Source organism: Ovis canadensis, chromosome 6 (genome assembly GCF_042477335.2).
Source record: "Ovis canadensis isolate MfBH-ARS-UI-01 breed Bighorn chromosome 6, ARS-UI_OviCan_v2, whole genome shotgun sequence".
Lineage (NCBI taxonomy): Eukaryota > Metazoa > Chordata > Mammalia > Artiodactyla > Bovidae > Ovis > Ovis canadensis.
The window spans coordinates 100,825,009-100,833,462 of NC_091250.1; positions in this window are offsets into that span (position 1 = coordinate 100,825,009).

Here is an 8,454-nt window from a genome sequence, read left to right on the forward strand (position 1 = left end):
CTGGGATATGTAGACTGATATCATTCATCATATTTAGGATGTTTTCTGCCATTATTTTTTGAATATTTTGCTTTGCCTATTTTCCTTATAGCACTCCTATTTTGTGTATGTTACTGTGTTGGTTTATATCCCACAGTTTGCTACCCTTGTGTTCATTTCTCTTTATTCTTTTATATTTGTATTCTTTTGATTCTATTATCTTATTGATCTATATTGAATTTGCTGGCTTTTTCATCTGTGGCTTCAACTTGACTACTGACTACCTCTAGTGAATTTTTTCCAGTATTGTAATTTTCAACTCTAAAATTTTCATTTGATACTTTTGAAAACATGATTTCTATCCCCTACTTTGTATCTCTTACTTTCTTGGGCTCCAAAATCACTGTGGGTAGTGACTACAGCCATGAAATTAAAAGATGATTGCTCCTTGGGAGAAATGCTATGACAAACCTAGACAGCACATTCAGAAGCAGAACATTGCTTTGTTGACAAAGGTCCATATAGTCAAAGCTATGGTTTTTCCAGTAGTCATGTATGCATATGAGAGTTGGATGATAAAGAAGGCTGAGTATCCAATAATTGATGCTTTTCAACTGTGAGAAGGCTCTTTAGAGTCATTTGGACAGCAAGGAGATCAAACCAGTTAATCCTAAAGGGAAATCAACCCCGAATATTCATTGGAAGGACTGATGCTGAAGCTAAAGCTCCAATATTTTGGCCACCTGATGTGAAAAGCTGACTCATTGGAAAAGACCATGATGCTGAAAAAGACTGAGGGCAGGAGGATAGTGGGTGACAGAAGATGAGATGGTTGAATGGCATCACCGCCTTGATGGACATGAGTTTGAGCAAACTCTGGGAGATAGTGAAGAACAGGAAGCCTGGCATGCTGCAGTGCATGGGGTCACAAAGAGTCAGACGTGACTGAATGACTGAGAAACAACAATCTCTGACGTATAGATTCTGTTGGATGGGACATTATCTTTATACTTCTCTTTCTGTCTTAAGAATGGTTACTGAAGGTGGGTTGCATGCTTTTAGGAATTCATTAAGTCCTCCATTTAGGTGTAATATAAGGATTCACAATGGTCTCACGGTCATTTGCCTGGGTGCGTCTTATGTCACTTCAGTCATGTCTGACTCTTTGTGACCCCATGGACTGTAGCCCACCAGGCTCCTCTGTCCATTGGATTCTCCAGGCAAGAATACTGGAGAGGGTTGAATGCCCTTACTCCAGCAGATCTTCCCAACCTAGGGATTGAATCCACATCTCTCATGTCTTCTGAATTAGCCGTCAGGTTCTTTTCCACTAGTGCCACCTGGGAAGCCTGCGATTGTTTATATATATGTATATGTGTGTGTATATATATACACACACACACACACACACATACACACACATTAATGTGTATATTTAGTTTATCATTTCTTGAGTGTTTTGCTTTTCTCATAGTTTCCTTTGGGTCATTGGACACAATTTGCAATAGCTAATCTGAAGTTTTCCCCTGTTTGAACTATTAGTCTCTCTCATAGTCAGTTTCTATTGCATTTTTCCCCCACACGGAGGTCACATTTCCATTTTTATTTATATGTATGGTGAAATTTTTGTTAAACGGTAACATTTAGGTAATAACAGTATAGCAAGTTTGAATATTGATCCTCTCCAGGTCCATGTATTTTTCCTGCTATTCGTTCAGTAACTGAATGGACTATTTTAGTGAAGTCTTTTTCCTCTACTGTGTTAAAGCTATGATATGACTGCTTGGAAGGTGCAGCCTTTGGCATACTCACATTCCCTGGGCTGATAGTGGTTATAGTGGGACACTCTTTTTGACTGTCTCTATTTTTAACTGTTACCCCTCACTAGTTGTTGGGTGATTGTGCTATAGTTTTGGATAACATCTTGAAGTATAAATTGCTCCAGCATCTGACTCCAAAAAGTTCAGATATTTTTTCAGGGATACTTTGGAAGTCAGTGTCTGATGTGTGTTCTGACCTCAGAAAGGCTCTTCTCAGCTGTGTCTTCCATTGGTTTTCTAGGGTTTCTGGTAACTTCCCAGTGGTTTAGCTTCTATCTGTCTTAAAGCAACCAGCTTCCTCTTAGCTTCTTAGCAACAAATTCTTTCATAGCTTGTGGGCACTCATAGGCTTGAACTTCCCACTAAGTGCGAGTTGCTCAGTCATGTCGACTCTTTGCGACCCAAGGGACTGTAGTCCCTGGAATTCTCCAGGCCAGAATACTGGAGTGGGTAGCCTTTCCCTTATCCAGGGGATCTTCGCAACCCAGGGATCAAACCAAGATCTCCCTCATTGCAGGCAGACTCTTTAACAGCTGAGTTACAATGGAAGCCCCAAAATACTGGAGTGAGTGGCCTATCCCTTCTCCAACGGATGTTCCTGACCCAGTAGTCAAATTGGGGTTTTCTTGAATTGCAGGTAGATTCTTTGCCAACTGAGCTATCAGGGAAGCCCTGACCTTCCCACAGTCTGATTCAAATAAAATGAGTTGATGTTTGGCAAAACCAATACAATATTGTAAAGGAATTAATGTCCAATTAAAATAAATAAATTTATATTAAAAAAATATGAGTGCCTTGAGAATAACTTGGAGCTCTGTGTTTTATGCTTTGAATCTCCCTCTGATCAAACTCTCTGAACCTTGGCTTCCAGAGCTGGGGATATGGACACTGGCACACTTCTATCTCTCTTACATCCTTCTTTTAGGTATAAATAATAGTGTCTATTTTTAGTTTGCCTCTTTCATTATGGAAGCTGCGTTCTATGAATGAGCTGAGGAAATGACTATCTGCAATTCACTGTACTCAATATGCTGTACCTAAATTGAATCTTTGCCGTTTGAGTGTGGCTGAGAGGAAGAAGGGAGAACCTTGTTGACCACTCTTGCCTGGAACTTAGCCTCTGTAACACACAGCTGAGATATGCGTGTGTGTGTGTGTGTGTGTGTGTGTGTGTGTAATTCAAGTGGCTTGACCCTTATAAGAAGATGCTATAGCACTCAAAAGGAGTTGTGAGGAGTGAGAGCTGTGTGTTCTTTCTGAACCTACTTAGAATGGAATCTATTTTTCTGATTAAGGATAGTGAGAGAAGGAGCCATTTGAGGTTTAAATGGCGCAGGATTTCGGTGGTTTTACTGTTCTAATGTTTTTCTGGAATAAATGTGTCTTTACTGTATGTCTTCAGGACAACTTCTAGACACTTTAAATAGCTGTTTAAAGCACAATTTCCTTTAGTTATTCTTGTTTCATGTAAGAGCTGGTCCATGGAATATGTCATGGTGCCATTTTAAGAAGAAGGAGGTTCAAAGTGTTGTGAAATTTCTCTACATTCTGCTTCTTTAATATATTCAATGGAATGTAGATGTCAGTTTGCTAGGGCTGAGATGAGTGAGTGGGAAGTAACTATCTAATGGGTACATAGTTGCTTTTGGGAGATGAAAAGACCCTGGATCTAGATAGAGGTGATAGTTGCACATAGTGTAATTCATTAACTGAAGTATACAATTTATAATGCTTAAAAAGATGAATTTCGTGTTATATAAATTTAACCTCACTGGCAGAATCACAAATGGGTGCCACCAGGATTTGGCTCAGAGTTCAGTTCAGTTCAGTTCAGTCACTCAATCTTGTCCGACTCTTTGCAACCCCATGAATCTCAGCACGCCAGGCCTCCCTGTCCATCATCAACTCCTGGAGTTCACTCAGACTCAGGTCCATCAAGTCAGTGATGCCATCCAGCCATCTCATCCTCTGTCGTCCCCTTCTCCTCCTGCCCCCAATCCCTTCCAGCATCAGAGTCTTTTCCAATGAGTCAACTCTTCTCATGAGGTGGCCAAAGTACTGGAGTTTCAGCTTTAGCATCATTCCTTCCAAAGAAATCCCAGGGCTGATCTCCTTCAGAATGGACTGGTTGGATCTCCTTGCAGTCCAAGGGACTCTCAAGATCCTTCTCCAACACCACAGTTCAGAAGCATCAATTCTTCGGCGCTCAGCCTTCTTCACAGTCCAACTCTCACATCCATACATGACTACTGGAAAAACCATAGCCTTGACTAGACCTTTGTTGGCAAAGTAATGTCTCTGCTTTTGAATATGCTATCTAGGTTGGTCATAACTTTTCTTCCAAGGAGTAAGCGTCTTTTAATTTCATCACCATCTGCAGTGATTTTGGAGACCCCCAAAAATGATTTGGCTCAGAGGCCATGGTTTAATAGCCCCTGGTTTGTAATGTAAACCTATCTATGTATCATCTCTCTATGTATCTTTTAGTATAGTTTTACAATTTTGTCTGAGTTTTAGGTGCATAGCATCATGATTCAGGATGTTTTGTAGATTATACTCATCATCATTTATTACAGATATTGGGTATAATTCTCTGTGCTAGTCAACAGATTCTTATTGCTTATTTTATGTTTAATAGTTTATATTTATAACACTATACTCCTAATTTGTTCTTCCCCTTCTCCAGTTTGGTAACCATAAATTTATTGTCTATGTCTATGAAGCTGATTCTATTTTATATATAGATACATTTGTATTACTTTTTAGATTTCACATATAAGTGATATAGTATTTTTATGGATGACATATTTCACTATGAATGATCTTTTCTAGGTTCATCCATGTTGCTACAAATGGCAAATCTTTATTCTTTCTAAGGGTAATATTCCTTTGTATATAAATCCCACATGTTAAGAAAATTATCTGTTGTTGAGCACTTACTTGGCTTCCATATTTTGGCTATTGTAAATAATGCTGCTATGAATATTGTGATTCATGTAGTAGTATTTCAGTGACTTAAATCCACACTGTTTGTGTTCAGAGTGAGACCTCTTAACCATTATGGTATGGGGACTCCCTTTTCTGGGTTATAGTTACTTTCAAAATGTAACATTAACAATTTCCCATTATTAAGATATATCATCACTATGATATTATGATAAAAGCATGATTATTGTTTAGGTTATGTATTAGTGCAAAAAACTGCCCTTAGAAGAGCAATACTTATTTTATTTTTATCTCTCATAGTTCTGAGTGTTGGTGGGGCTCATTCAGGTGATTCTTGTAATCAGATTCTCAGGTGGTTCCAGTCTTATGGTGACTGGGGCTATAATCATGAGGAGCTCTGGTGACCGCTTTTAAATGGCTCAAATTGCTGGAGGGCTGGAACTACTGGGACTTCTTAGGCATGTGTATGTATCTTTCCACAAGTGGTCATTTATCATGGAAACTTTGAGTATGTTACAGACCTACACGGTGAGTAGGCAGACAGAGAGATGAAATGGAGATAGTGAGATAGATAGATAGATAGAGACATAGACAGGCTGAACGACCAAGACAGAGAGGCAGAGACAGGTTTGTGTTGTGTTCCGAAACTGAGCCTTGGAGGCTAGGCTGAAACATTTGTGAGACAGCCTCTAGAGTTACTAAAGTTCAAGAGAGAGGGAATTACTTGAGGGGAGAGCTGGCAGAGTATTTGTAGTCATGACTCAAAAACACTATAAGTATAGATGTAATCCAGCAGAGGTCCCTTAACTATTGTAAAATGCATATAATACTGCTGTTAAAACCACAGTAAAGATTTTAAAAACTAGTGGAATTATAAATATGAGGTGTTCTAAAAAACTAGAAAGAGTCCTTATTTAACACATTGAATAGTATGCTAAATTTCCAGTAGCTTTTTTAAAAAAAAATTTATTTTACTTTTGGCCCCAGCATGTGGGATGGGGATCTTAATTCACAGACCAGGGATTGAACATGTGCTTCCTGCAGTGGAAGCTGGAATCTTAACCATTGGACCACCAGTGTAAGTACGTGCTCAGTCAGTTGTGTCCAACAAGGCTTGTCTGTTCATGGGATTTCCCAGGCAAGAATATTGGAGTGGATTGTCATTTTTCCTCCAGGAGATCTCCCCGACCAAGGAATCAAACCTAGGTCTCCTGCATCTCCTGCATTGGTAGGCAAATTCTCTACCACTGAGACACCTGGGGAGCCCCTTAGACCAATAGGAAAGTCCTCAATTCAAGGATTCTGAGAGAAACTAATACATTGATAACGTGATATGAAAATCTTATGATTTAATATCTTAAGATAATAAGAACTGAATATTTTGAATCTATATGTTTATTTCACTAATTATTTAATATCACATAATAAATAAATGAAAGGACTATTATGAAAGGTCAGGTAATGAAGACGTATGTAAAATAAAAATTTAAATTGTTTTCATTGGAAATTCAGTTCAGTTCAGTTCAGTTCAGTTCATTTCAGTTGCTCAGTCATTTCTGACTATTTGTGACCCCATGAACCACAGCATGCCAGGCCTCCTTGTTCATCACCAACTCCCGGAGTCCACCCAAACCCATGTCTATAGAGTCGGTTATGCCATCCAACCATCACATCCTCTGTCATTCCCTTCTTCGCCTGCCCTCAATCTTTCCCAGAATCAGTCTTTTCCAACGAGTCAGCTCTTTGCATCAGGTGGCCAAAGAACTGGAGTTTCAGCTTCAAACATCAATCCTTCCAGTGAACACCCAGGACTGATGTCCTTTAGGATGGACTGGTTGGATCTCCTTGCAGTCCAAGGGACTCTCAAGAGTCTTTTCCAACACCATAGTTCAAAAGCATCAATTCTTCTGCACTCAGCTTTCTTTATAGTCCAATTCTTACATCCATACATGATCACAGGAAAAACCTTTTAGCCTTGACTACATGGATGTTTGTTGACAAAGTAATGTCTCTGCTTTTGAATATGCTATCTAGGTTGGTCATAACTTTCCTTCCAAGGAGTAAGTGTCTTTTAATTTCAAGTCTGCAGTCATCATCTGCAGTGATTTTGGAACGCAGACAAATAAAGTTAGTCATTGTTTCCACTGTTTCCCCAACCACTTGCCATGGAGTGATGGGACTTGATCCAGCGATCTTAGTTTTCTGAATGTTGAGCTTTAAGCCAAACTTTTCACTCTCCTCTTTCACTTTCATCAAGAGGCTCTTTAGTTCTTCTTCACTTTCTGCCATAAGGGTGGTGTCATCTGCATATCTGAGGGTATTGATATTTCTCCCAGCAATCTTGATTCCAGCTTGTGCTTCATCGAGCCCAGCCTTTCTCATGATGTACTCTGCATATAAGTTAAATAAGCAGGGTGACAATATACAGGCTTGACATACTCCTTTTCCTATTTGGAACCAGTCTGCTGTTCCATGTCCAGTTCTAACTGTTGCTTCCTGATCTGCATAGAGGTTTCTGAAGAGTCAGGTCAGGTGGTCTAGTATTCCCATCTCTTGAAGAATTTCCCATAGTTTATTGTGATCCACACAGTCAAAGGCTTTGGCATAGTCAATAAAGCAGAAATAGACGTTTTTCTGGAACTCTCTTGCTTTTTTGATGATCCAGTGGATGTTGGCAATTTGATCTCTGGTTCCTCTGCCTTTTCTAAAACCGCCTTGAACACCTGGATGTTACTGGAAATTCAGTGTATTCTAAAGATCATTTCCTCTGTGGTCTACAAATTTACACATATTTACATAAAACATGTTTATTTCCAAAGATGAGTGCCATGCTTATGTCTTTTAGAATTTCTGCATCTTTTTATTTGTTTAGTAATGTGACATGAAGAGTATTTAACAATATTGCCCTTAATTGAACTGTTTTCTTTCATGGCTGTATAACTCATATCTATGTTGTAGATTAGTGTGTTCACAAATTGATTGCCATTTAAGTGCTAGTGGGAATATTCAGTATGTAATCATGAACATGTACAAGTCTTTCTGCATGACATATAACTAGATAATGAGTTGCTATATAAAACAGTGTGTATAAATTTTATTTCAATGGTATTTCCATATTATACTCCCTCAAAATTAGTCCTCCCAGATTATTTGTTCTATAAATTATTTGCAGGAATATTACTTGATGACAATTTTAATTTCCCAGATTTTCCATACCAACTTTTATATGTCATTGGCCATTTCACTTCTGTGAATTTCCTGTTTGTACTTTTCATTTATTTTCATATTGGAGTGCTAGACTTTTCACTGGAGATTTTTAGTCTTTCTTATTGCACAGTGACTACCAACCCTTTATCTATTACACGTGCTGCCGTGTAGATTTGAGGAAAATTTTGTAAGCCTATACGCTTGATTTAAAAACATTTTCTACCATGGAAACATATGGTTCTACCTTCTTACTTTCTGTTAGTTTTAGTTTTCTTTAAATATGTGTCAGCTATCTAGGTGGGTTCTATGAGAAGTTCTTGGTAAATTTTCCTATAATTCCCCAAACATCAATGTTTCTTCTTTAAAATAAACTATGCCTAAGGCTGATGAATGTTGTTTATGTTGTGGATGGTGGTCCCCTTGACCAAAGAGACAAGACTCATTCCCTGAGCTGGACATTTTGATAATAAACTGCTTTTCTGAGGTACAGTTTTCATCAGTA